Genomic DNA, 13,000 nt, shown 5'->3' with positions numbered 1-13,000 from the left:
AGAGTCAGACCTGCACTGAGATACAAGTCGACCCGCACTGCTTTACAGCTAACGTTTTTGACTTTACAGCTAGTGATGCTGTGCCCTCAGTATGTCGGGCTTTATCTCACCCCTCGGTAACCTGCTGTGGGGCAAAGCAAGGGTAGAATAAAGGTTCTTCCTGCTATCCTTTTCCTTCCCAGAAAGGGAAGGGAACAGTGCAGCCCTTTTATTACTGGTTTTTCCAACCAGGGCTACTGATTTCCAGTGGAAGGAAGATGAGGATGGAGGGTGGTCACCCTACACGGAGGTGAGGGGAGTGGAGAAGCACTGGGACTTGGGTTTAGGGACTACAAACCTCTTAATCCTAGGCCTTCCTGGTGCCTGTCTGGTTTCTGGTTTGGATTGGGTGGGTTTGCAGCCATTTTAGAAAAGCAACTCCCTACTGCAAATGGTAGTTGCCACTTTTGTCACTCCTCCAGCAGGTGGCAGCACCCACAAGGATGTGGACACCTGGCAGGGAAGTGTCACTAGCGAAGCCTGAAGATTAGTTTCAGGCCAGTGGGTCTTCAACTCAGACTCAGGTTAAGTGATAGGGCCTGGGAATCTGCAGGAAGCACACTCAACACAGGTGCTGTGGAATCCCCACGAGGAGTGGCTTTCATTTGGGTCCAAGAACTAAAATTTTGAATGCTTGTCCTGTGCTCTTATCTCTGAGCATCCCATTAATCCATATTAGCCCACTGATTATCTCCTTGTAATGTAATCTTTGTCTCCCCTCAGCCTTAAGAGGTGCCAAAGCTTTCTCATCCAAAAAAAGCTGTCCTCTGAGCTTACCTCCCTGCCTAGCTGTTCCCTTTGACCTTCCGTTGCCAAGCTTTGGGAAGGACCACACTGCCTCCCACTCGTTTGCCCCCAAGCAGTGTGGCTTCTGTCCCCACACCAGCATTGATTGAGTTAATTAAGGATGCCAGTGACCAAAGGCTCTAAATCCAAGTGGTTAGTCTTCCCTCATTTTCCAGCTTCCCTGTAACACCTTCCAGATTCCTTCTTCCTCCCTGAAACTTCCTTCCCCCACCATAGAAAACTTAGGTGGTGGTTCTGTGACAGCAGACTGGGGTGAAGGGGGAGGAAAACAATGCTGGGATTAGAGGCTCAACAGAATTATACCCAATTAACACATAAGCCAGGGGCTGTGCTTCACACATCAGGTAATCCTGTAATGAGAAAGGCCTGGAGGGTTCCTCTGTTGCTGTTCCTACATGGAAATGCGAAAAGAGCACTTCTATTCCTGCCAACCTTTGAGTGGAAGGACTTGTTTTGTCCACTGTTCTGTCCCATGGGCCATGGACAGTCCCTGACACATAGGTACTCAGTAAGTAATGAATAAAGGAATGCTGGACAAACTTCCCCCGACTGCCGGGAAAGCTGCCATAGCAGTGGGAGAGAATCTTTTAAGGCCAGGAGTTACTAACATTTTGAAAGTTTTAAACACTTTTGGGAATTCTTTTGGGAATCTGGTAAAGCCTTTGAAAACTTCAGAATAATGTTCTCAATTTTTTAAAAAAAAGATTATAAGTGAAATCAATTACATTGAAAAGTTTTAAAAATACTTAATCACACCATTTGTGATGGAATTACATGTGTTCATTCACTAAAGCGTAAGATAAGATTCATTTACATTTAAAATACAGTTAGGGAGTTTGGCTCTGGTGATCATGGAGTGGCTTATAACAGACTGACCCTCCTATTGATAATTATAAATTCTGGGTGAAATAAAAAGTCAACTTCTGAACATGTTGAAGGCCAAACAATACCAGATGGAAACTGGAGCATATAACATCCTTGAAAGGACACTGGGGGAGATACATGTTTAACCAACTTTTCCCTTGAAGGTGTTCCCCCTACCCCTGCCATTAGCGTGATTATTTGGGCATAGAGTTTAAGGAGAAGGAGGGTCTTACTGAACTGAGAAGTTAGGTTGGCGTTTGAATCTGGAAATTTTCCTGAAGATGAAAGAGGCAGAAGAGAAAGCCATAAAATAGGTATACTAACTGCCTTCAAATTCTTGGCTGAGTCCTAAATTTATGAGCAGGGCAAGGATAATGAGCTGGGGGGAAAGAACATTGGAAAGGTGGGAGAGTTGGCTGCAGATTCCAACAGCTGCCTGGTGCTGGAGAGAAGTTTGAAGTTTAAGTTCTGTCCAGTTAAAGGGGTTTGATAAACTCTTCAAGTTTTCTTTGAAACTCAGAAGGTCCGTCCTTTAGAAGTAGCATATTCCAGGCCTAAGGATTAAGCCCTAGGACTAAAGCAAAATGCAAAACCAAAATAGACTAACCCTAATAAAGCCTAAAGCCTAGAACTAATCATCCACATAATCAATAGGGGAGATCAATTGCTTGCTAGAACAAAATTGAGCAGTGTTCAGGGGAATATAATGCAGACTGCTTGCTGGACATTATATGACATTGTAAAAAGATGACTAGACATGCAATGAAGTGAAAATAGCCACAATCAGGAGAAAGGCAAACACACAACTCATGTTGAAATTTGTAGGTAAGAACTTTAATCATTACAAATATGTTAAAGAATTTGCAGGAAAAGATGAATCTATTGAATGAAGAAATGGAATTTCTGAAGAGAGATGGAAACCCTAAGAAACAAATGGAAATTCAGGAACTGAAAACAATATATTAAAGAATTCACTAGGTGGAGAATTTACAGCTGGAGAAAGGATAAGTAGAGTAGAAGACAGACCAAAAGCAATTACAGAGTACAAAATATGCTACCCCAAAATATGACATCTTGGCATATTAAATGTTTCAAGTGAAAGAAACTGAGAACTAGCAAGTGCAGGAGGGACTTTTTTTTTTTTTTTTTTTTTTTTTTTTTTTTTTTTTTTTTTGTAGGAAGGACTTTCTGACCTTCCCCTGAAGCAGGGCATAAAACCTTCATATGAGGGGTGTTCTCCTTACACCTGGAAGAAAGGATCAGCCTTATCTCTTAAGACAGAGGGACATGGTGGGGGGGCAGGCCATAGCTCAAATGGTAGAGTGCATGCTTAGCGTGCACGAGGTCCTGGGTTCAATCCCCAGTACTTCCTCAATAAGTAAACTTCATTACCTTCCCCTCAAAATAAAATATTTATTTAAAAAAAAAGACAGAGGGACATCAAGAGGGAATTCAAAGGAACAGGCCTTACTGTTTCCCCCATTTACTATACTCAGTTCATACTCTTTTTGGTCCTACCACGTTTTTCCACAACTCTCCACTCTTCATCAAACTTAACATGTCTTCAGGTCTTAATTTCCTTATGAAGGCTCTCATGCCATGTAAGACTTAAATTCATATGCTTTTCTCTTTTTAATCTGTCTTGTTACAGGGCTTCAGCCAAGAACTTATAAGGGTAGAGGGAAAAGATCGTTTTCCTCCCCAATATTGTCCAAACTGAAGCTCAAAGAGAAAACAGTTCGGGGGAGAAATGAACAGAGCCTCAATGTGACAGTATCAAATTGTCCAACACATGTCTAAATGAGCCCAAGAAGGAGGGGAGAGAATGAAAGGACAGAAATAAACCACTTAGAAAAATAATGGCTGAAAAATACCTAAATTTGATGAAAAACAACCCACAGACCCAAGAAGAAAGTCACACACACCTCAGCACATCATAACTGAATTGTTGAAAAACAAAGAAAGAAACGTTTAAATAGCCAAACTGAGAGGGCCCATTACATGCAAAGGAACATCTGTAAGAATGATGGCTAATCTCATCAGGAAAGCTACAAGACAATGGATATCTTTAAAGTTCTAAAAGAAAAATATCAACCTAGAATTCTATTATCTACAAAGTATTCTTCAAAGATGAAACCAAAATAAGTCATTTTCAAACAAATGAAACTGAGTGAACTCATCACCAGTATACTTGCATTTCAAGAAATGCCAAAGAAGTTTTTCAGGCTGAAGGAAAATATCAGATGGAAAACGATGTACAGGAAGAAATAAAGAGCAATGGAAAAGGTAAATAATATTCCCATTGAAAGACTACTGTCTACAGCAAAAGCAATACATATATTCTGAGGTTTATAATATATGTAAAAGTAAAATACATGACAAAAATGGCACAAACTAAGGGAAGTGAAATTATATGATTGTGAGATTCTTGTATTACACTTAAAGTAGTATAATGTTAATTCAAGGTAAACAGTGATAAATTAAAAATGCATACTGTAATCCCCAGGGCAAACATTAAATAATACAAAGAGCTATAGCTGAAAGGCCAATAGAGAATATGGAATACTAATTTTAAAGAGATGGAATATTAAAAAATACTCAACCCAAAACAAAGTAGAAGAACAAGGATTAGAAGGAACACTAGAAAACAAATAGTGCAATGATAGAGTTAAACTCAGTTATACCAATAATCACAATAAATGAAAATGGACCAAAGAATTAAAAGGCACAGAGTGTCAAACTGGATGAAAAACACAAGAACTAACTATAAGCTATTTACAAGGGATGCATGTTAAATACAAAGAAAAAGACAGTAAAAGGATGGAAAAAGATATACCATGAAAACACCAGGCATGAGAAATCTGTTGTGGCTCTATCAATATCAGACAAGTAGATTTCAAAATGAGGAGTATAACCAAAGATAAAGAAGGACATTTTATAATGGAAAAAAGGTCAATTTATCTGAAATATATAGCAACCCTAAATGTATATCCACTTAATAACAGTTTTATGATATGTGAAGCAGAAATTGACAAAGCTAAAAGGAAAAATAGACAAATTTGCAAATCACAGCTGCAGATTTTAACACTTCTCATTTAGTAATAGATGAAGTAGGTAGATTAATTTATCAGTAGTGATATAGATGAACTGAACACTATTTAGCCAAGTGGTCCTAACAACGTAAGAATACACATTTTTTTTTCAAGTGTACATTGAATATTAACCAAAATATTCTAGGCCACAAAACAAGCCTCAAGAAATTTCAGACTGAAAAACACACATAGTATCTTCTCTGACATAACACAAATAAATTAGAAACCAATAACAATAAGACATCTAGAAAAATCCCTGAATATTTGGACATTGAGTACACTTTTGAAAAGCACTTCTGAATGGGTCAAAGTAGAAATCAGAAGAAAAATTAGATAATATTACAAAGTGAATGATAATGAAAACACATTTGGGATGCAGATAAAGCAGTGTTTAGATGGAGATTTATAAATTTAAATGTTTTAGAAAAGAAAGGAAAAAGATTTTAAATTAATGATCTAAGTTTCCAGATTAAGAAGGTAAAAAAGGAAGAGAAAATTATGCTAAAAATAAACAGAAAAAGGAAATAATAAAAATAAGAATGAAAATTAATGATATAGAAAATCAAGGCAAAAGTTGGTTCATTGGAAGGTTCAAAAGCATTAGTACAATTGATAGCAAGACTGATTAAAAATAAAATGAAATGAAAACAGAAATCGCCAATAAATTTAACAACTTAGACAAAATGAGCAAATTCCTTGAAAGCACAACTTTCCAAAACTGACACAAGAAGAAATGGAGCATCGGAATAGCTAGCCCTATGTCCACTGGAGACATTGAACTCACTATTCAAATTTATAAAGTTACTAAGGTATTTAATGGGGAAAATATAATCTTTTCAACAAGTGGTGTTTAAAAAACTAGGTATTAATTGACACAACATTGTAAAATGATTATAACTCAATAAAAAATGTTAAAAAAACCCTAGGTATTCATATTTTAAAAAATGAACCTCAACTTTTACTTCACACTGTATACAAAAATGATTTGAGATGGATCACAAGCGCAAATACAAAACTTAAAACTGTAAGGCTTCTAGAAGAAAATAAAGGAGACTATATTTACGACCTAAGGGCAGAGGAAGATTTCTTAGGATACAAAAGGCATTAACCATAAATGGGGGAAAAAAAGGGATAAATTGTACTTCATCAAAATTAAAATGTCTGCTCATCAGAAGACACTGTTAAGAAAATGAAAGAACAAGCCATAGATTAGGAGAAAACAGTCACAATACACGTGTATTTCTGATAAAGGATTTGTACCCATAACATACAAAGGACTAAAAAACCATAATAAAAAGACAACCCAATGAAAAAACTAAAGTCTTGAACAGACACTTTAAAAAAGAAGATATCTGGTTAGGAAAAAAAAAAAAAAAAAGACATGGAAAAATGCTCAACATTATTAGTCCTCAGAAAAATACAAATTAAATTCACAGTGAGATACCACTATATTGGCTAAAATTAAAAACTACTGACAATGCCAAATGTGGTCAAGGATATAGAGCTAGAACTCGCAGGTTGCTGGTAGAATATAAAATGGCAGAGGCACGCCTTGTTTTATTGTGCTTTGCTGTGCTGTACTTTGCAGATAATTGTGTTTTTTATAAACTGAAGTTTTGTGGCAACTCTGCATCAAGCAACTCTATTGGCGCCGTTTTTCCAATAGCATTTGCTTACTTCATGTCTCTGTGTCACGTACTGGTAATTCTCACAGTTCTTCCAGTTTGTTCGTTGTTATTATATTTGTTTTGGTGATCGGTGATCAGTGATGTTTGATGTTACTATTGTAATTGTTTTGAGGCGCCATGAGCCACACCCGCATAGGACAGCGGACTTAATCCGTGAGTGTGTGTGTTCTGACTGCTCCACTAACGGAGTGCCTCCATCTCTCACCCTCTCCTCAGGCCTCCGTATTCCCTGAGACATAGTATTGAAATTAGGCCAGTTAATAACTCTACAGTGGCTTCTAAGTATTCAAGTGAAAGGAAGCTCTCACTTTAAATCAAAAGCTAGAAATGGTTAAGCTTAGTGAGGAAGGCAGGTCAAAAGCCCAGACATGCTCAAAGCTAAGCCTCTGGCACCAAAGAGCCAAGCTGTGAATGCAAAGGAAAAGTTCCTGAAGGAAATGAAAAGTGCTTTTCAGTGAACATATGAATGATAAGAGAGTGAAACAGCCTTATTGCTGATATGGAGAAAGTTTGGTCCAGATACAAGATCAAACCAGCCACAACATTCCCTTCAGCCAAAGCCTAATCCAGAGCAAGGCCCTGACTCTCTTCAGTTCTATGAAGGCTGAGGGAGATGAGGAGGCTGCAGGAGAAGAGTCTGAAGCTCGCAGAAGTTGGTTCATGAGGTTTAAGGAAAGAAGCTGTCCCCATAACAGAAAAGTGTAAGGTGAAGCAGCAAGTGCAGATGTGGAAGCTGCGGAAAGTTCTCCAGAAGATCTAGCTGAGATAATGAAGGTGGAAACACTAAATAACAGATCTTCAATGTCAACAAAATGGCTTTATATTGGAAGAAGATGCCACATAGTACTTTCATAGCTAGAGAGAAGTCAACACCTTGCTTCAAAGCTTCAGAGGACAACTGACTCTCTTGTTAAAGGGACTAAAGCAGCTGGTGACTTTAAGTTGAAGCCAGTGCTCATTTACCACTCTGAAAATCCTAGGACTCTTAAAAATTATACTAAATCTACTTTACCTGTGCTCTGTAAATGGAATAACAAAGTCTGGATGACAGCTCAATCTGTTTACAACATAGTTTACTGAATATTTTAAGCCCACTGTTAAAACCTACTGCTCAAAACTACTGCTCAGGAAAAAAGATTCCTTTCAAAATATTACTGCTCATTTTCAACGCACTGGCCACCCAAGAGCTCTGATGGAAATGTACGATGAGATTCATGTTGTTTTCATGCTTCTAACATGGCATCTGTTCTGTAGTCCATGACCGATGAGTAATTTCGTAAGCCTATAGCTCCACAGACAGTGATTTCTCTGAAGGATCTGGGCAATGTTGAGTTGACCCTTGAAAAATGCAGGGGTTAGGGGTTCCGACCCTCCTCACAGTTGAAAATCTGTATTCTGCTTTCTCTGCCTCAAAAACAAAGGAATTGATAAATGATTCAACCAAAGGCAGGAAGCTGAAAGAGTGAATAGAATAAGGACTCAGACCTTAGATTACATACTGTGATCTCCATTTGAACACAAGCTTTTCCTCACACTTAATTTAAAGATCTGTCAAATGAAAATACAGGTACTATATTTATTGAAAAAGATCTGCTTTTAAGTGGACCCTCGAATTTCAAACCCATGTTGTTCAAAGGTCAACTGGAAATTGAAAACCTTCTGAAAAGAATTCACCATTCTAGATGCCATTAAGAACATTCACGGTTCACGGGAAGAGGTCAAAGTATCAACATTAACAGGAGTTTAGAAGAAGTTGATTCCAACCCTCATGGATGACTTTGAGGGGCTCAAGACTCAGTGGAGGAAGTAATTGCAGATGAGGTGGAAACAGCAAGAGAACTAGCATTAGAAGTGGAGGCTGAAGATGTGTCTGAATTGCTGAAATCTCATGCTCAAACTTTAACATGTGAGGAGTTGCTTCTTATGGATGAGCAAAGAAAGTGGTTTCCTGAGATAGGATCTACTCCTGATGAAGATGCTGTGAAGATTGTTGAAATGACAACAAAGGACTTAGAATATTACCTACACATACTTGTTAAATCGGTGGCAGGGTTTGAGATGATTGATTCCAATTTTGAAAGTTCTACTGTTGGTAACATGTTATCAAACAGCATTGCATGCTATGGAGAAATCATTCCTGAAAGGAAGAGTCAATCCATGTAGCGAACTTCATTATCATTTTATTTTAAGAAATTGCCACAGCCACCCCAATCTTCAGCAAACACCACCCTGATCAGTCAGCAGCTGTCAACATTCAGACAAGATCCTCTACCAGCATAAAGATTACGATTCACTGAAGACTCAGATGATAGTTAGCATAACTTTTTTATGCACTGGGAAACCAAAAAATTCGTGTGACTTGCTTTGTTGCAATATTTGCTTTATTGCAGTAGTCTGGAACCAAACCTGCAATATCTCCAAGGTCTGTCTGTAGAGCCATTTTGGAAAGCATTTGACTATTTATTATAAAGTTAAACATACACCTATAGTGAAAGTTTATAATAGTGTAAAGTTAAACATACAGTTATCTGATGACTCGTAAGTTTCACTCCTAAGTATTTACACAGGAGAAATGAAAACATAATATGCCCACAAAAAAACCTTGCAGCTGCTTTACTCATAAGAGCCAAGAACTGGAAACCACTCAAATGACCATCAAAAGGAGAATGGATGAATAAACTGTGGTATATTAATGTAATGGAATACTCCTCCACAATAAAAAGGAACAAACTAATTTACTCAACAACATGAGTGACTCAAAAATATTATATGGAGTGAGAGAAGGCAGAATTAACAAGCAAAACTAAACACTCGTCATAGAAACAAACAGTGGCTGCCTCTGGGGATGGGGAGAGACTGAGTGGCCAGAAGCTCAAGGGAATTTCTGGGGCAATGGGAATCATCTAAATCTTGATTGGGGCTGGTGGTTACAGATGTATGCAATTGTCAAAACTCATAAAACTGCACATTATGATTTGTGTATGTTACTGAATATAAATTATACATGACCTTTAAAAATGTATAAGCAAGTTAAAGTCAAATTTTAATTCTTAAAAGACATATTGGTGTGAAAACTCTTATTTAATTTGAAATAAAACATTTAACTATATAACTACAAGGATATATTGTACAACACAAGGAATATAGCCAATATTTTTTAAACATTTTTTTATTGAGTTATATCATTTTACAATGTTGTGTCAAATTCCAGTGTAGAGCACAATTTTTCAGTTATACATGAACATACATACATTCATTGTCACATTCTCTTTCACTGTGAGCCACCACAAGATCCTGTATATATTTCTCTGTGCTACACAGTACAATCTTGTTTATTTACTCTACATTTTGAAATCCCAGCCTGTCCCTTCCCACCCCCCTGTTCCCCTGGCGGAATATAGCCAATATTTTATAATAACTATAAATGGAGTATAGCCTTTAAAAACATGTGAATCACTGTATTGTACACCTGTAACAAATAATATTGTGTATCAACTATACTTCAATTAAAAAATAAACGAAAGATACTATAGGGTGGTCTTTGAGAAAATACACACATAATTTTGTACATCCAATTGATTTCAATTTTCCTTTTTGATGGTATCAGTTCTGAAAATCTTGATTTGCAAAGATATATACCTAGGCTTCCAGGGCTTCCTTTATCAGATGAAGACAGGCTTTTCTCAAAGACTAAGAGAATTCTTCACAGCTCTTTTAGTCAAACTCGTTCAGTCATTAGTATTTTTGTCCTAAGAACAATGAGTTCATCTTTAGCTAGGTCACCATTCAGAAGCATGTTATCTCAGAAAGAAAAGAATTGTGGATTCATGGTTCAACTTTGATGCCCTAACTACTGAAATAACTTTTGAAAGAGTTATGAAATGTTTCCAGGTGTTGGAAACTTTCTCTTGGCAAAGAAATTGAGAGAATGTTTTGTGTCTGCTCTCTGTCCTGGTAGAGCTCTTCCCCAGCCCAGGATAATTTGCAAAGATGTTGGTACAATATTCTCCTTCCACATTGTAAGCTCCACCAAGAAAGCGTGTCAGTTTTTTTAGCATTGTAAATGGTGGCTTCAGGACTTTGAAGAGGAAGACATCTCATTCATATAGTTAAAAATATCTGCCAAGTAAGCCCACCTAAGGATAAAATATTTTCCTTCAAAGAGTTTCCGAAAGTGGGCTTCCTTTTTCTTTTGGTGGGGGTGGGGAAGTAAGACTTCTGCTGTTAGTCTAAACAAAGCTCTTGTCCTTTGAAAGCCAGTGTTTTCCCATTTCCTGATGAACTTTTTAAAATGCAGTGACTGAGAAACCTGTTTCTCAGGGAGGTGATGACTCTGATCCATGCTGACAAAACATCTTCCAGAGATGTCAGAAAAGTCTTTATTACCTGTATTCGTCTGTGTCAAAAGCATTGAGTGATGACAACATGGAGTCTTATCACTAAGTTTGCAAAATCAGCTTTACAGGAGGTCCATCTGGACAGAGAATGAAGCTTTTCATCCCAGGCAAATTTTTCTTTGGCAAAGACCCTTCTTACCCCTTCCAAAATGTCCACAGCCTTTGGAGTTTGCAAAGGCGACTCAGGGAGTAAGAATTCTTTGCTAGTGCCAGCACGCCCACAGTGAGCGAAAGCAAGAAGCTGCCTGCTTTTAAATTGGTGAGGCTACTGTTTCCTCAATGAGCTGCTTCAAAATATTAAAAGAAATGTCATCTATTCTAGAACGTATCACACCATGTGACAAGGAAACTGCTTCCAGTATTTTCTTCTGATTCCATCCAAAAAGCAGCTTGATAATCTCTGTGCACGTGCTGTTGCACTGTAACAAGATTCCCTGACAGTGTGGGAGATTTTTCTCTGGGCCTCTGGTGAGCAATTTTGGAGGATGCTCCAATAAAAGCTTATGGTGAGAAAGCAAATCCAAGTGTTGGAAGTGCTCTAGCTTTTTTGTTTATTTGTTTGTCTGTTTATCTGTTTCTTTGTTTATTGTTGGGGGCTAGCTTTTTTGAATTGAGCTTTCCTTATACAACCCCCCCACCCAACATCTTTAAAAGCATTTTCAGGAGGGATAGACGTGCCATTCCCTTTCCATTTTGCTGGTTTCATTCTTCCATTCACAAGGATTTTTTAGTACAAGAAACACTGCGGTTCTGTGTCCTGTCATGTTCATTATTAAAAGTGAAACTGGATAATACATAGTCTTTCTCTTACTTCAGTATTACTCCTGCAGTGTGATTTCTTTCGGTGCCTGTGACGGTCTCCTGATGTGTCAGTCTGGCTCGGTGCAGTTCCCCGTTCCTCAGTCCAACGCTAAGCTAGATATTGCAGGGAAGGTGCTTCGTAGATGGGCCGAACGTTACTGGGAGATTACCCCACACAATCTGGGCGGGCCTAATTCAGACAGTTGAAAGGCTGTCAGAGCAGAGTGGAAGATTCCCCAAAGAAGCTCTGCCCCGCCCTTTGGCTCCTTTTGGACAGCTCCAGCCCGCCCTCCCCAATGGTCTGCCCTGTGGGTTTCAGACTTGCCCACCCCGCAATCCTGAAAGCCAGTTCCTTACAATACCACAAGTCTCTTAACATATATAGCTGATCCTCATTATTTACGGATTTTGTATTTGCAAAATCTTTTTTTTAACTTCTAAAAAATTGAAATATAGTTGATAGTGGTAGTGTTTAGATACATGCTTGGACTTGCTTTTTCTTGTATAGCATTTTTCAATAAACTTAAAGAAATGTTGTATTAGTTTCTGGTGAACAGCATAGTGATTCAGTTTTATATATATATATATATATATATATATATATATATTCTTTTTCATTACAGGTTACTCCAAGCCATTGAATATAGTTCTCTGTGCTACACAGAAGAAACTAGTTATTTATCTGTTTTGTATATAGTGGTTGGTATCAGCAAATTCCCAGTTGATTCTTCCCATCCCCCTTTCCCTGCTGGTAACCATAAGTTTGTTTTCTATGTCTGTGAGTCTCTTTCTGTTTTGTAAATAAGCTCATTTGTATCATTTTTTTTAGATTCCACATATAAATGATATCATAGGATATTTGTCTTTCTCTGACTTACTCCACTTAGTATGATAATCACTAGGTCCATCCATGTTGCTGCAAATGGCATTATGTCATTCATTTTTATGGCTGAGTAGCATTCCATTGTATATATATGCACCACAACTTCTTTATCCAGTCATCTGTTGATGGACATTTAGGTTGCTTCCATATCTTGGCTATTGTAAATAGTGCTGCTATAAACACTGGGGTACATGTACCTTTTCTGAAAATTCTTTTTTAAAAAATAAAATTTATTTGTAACCCCCAAATCAATACTCATGGTGCTTTCATGGTCATATGGAATAATACGCATGGTTATCCAGGACACGTGCAGAGAGGCAAAAACTTTGAGACATTCAATGCGCACCTAAATGGCTGCAGCTGGATAAGGTGACCCTGCCTTCTTGTTTCAGCTCTCACACTGTAAGTGTGTCCTTTCCACGATCCATT

Source organism: Camelus bactrianus, chromosome 5 (assembly GCF_048773025.1).
Source record: "Camelus bactrianus isolate YW-2024 breed Bactrian camel chromosome 5, ASM4877302v1, whole genome shotgun sequence".
In the NCBI taxonomy this organism is placed as follows: domain Eukaryota; kingdom Metazoa; phylum Chordata; class Mammalia; order Artiodactyla; family Camelidae; genus Camelus; species Camelus bactrianus.
The sequence above is the reverse complement of the archived record's forward strand: the minus strand, read 5'-3'. Positions refer to the sequence as shown.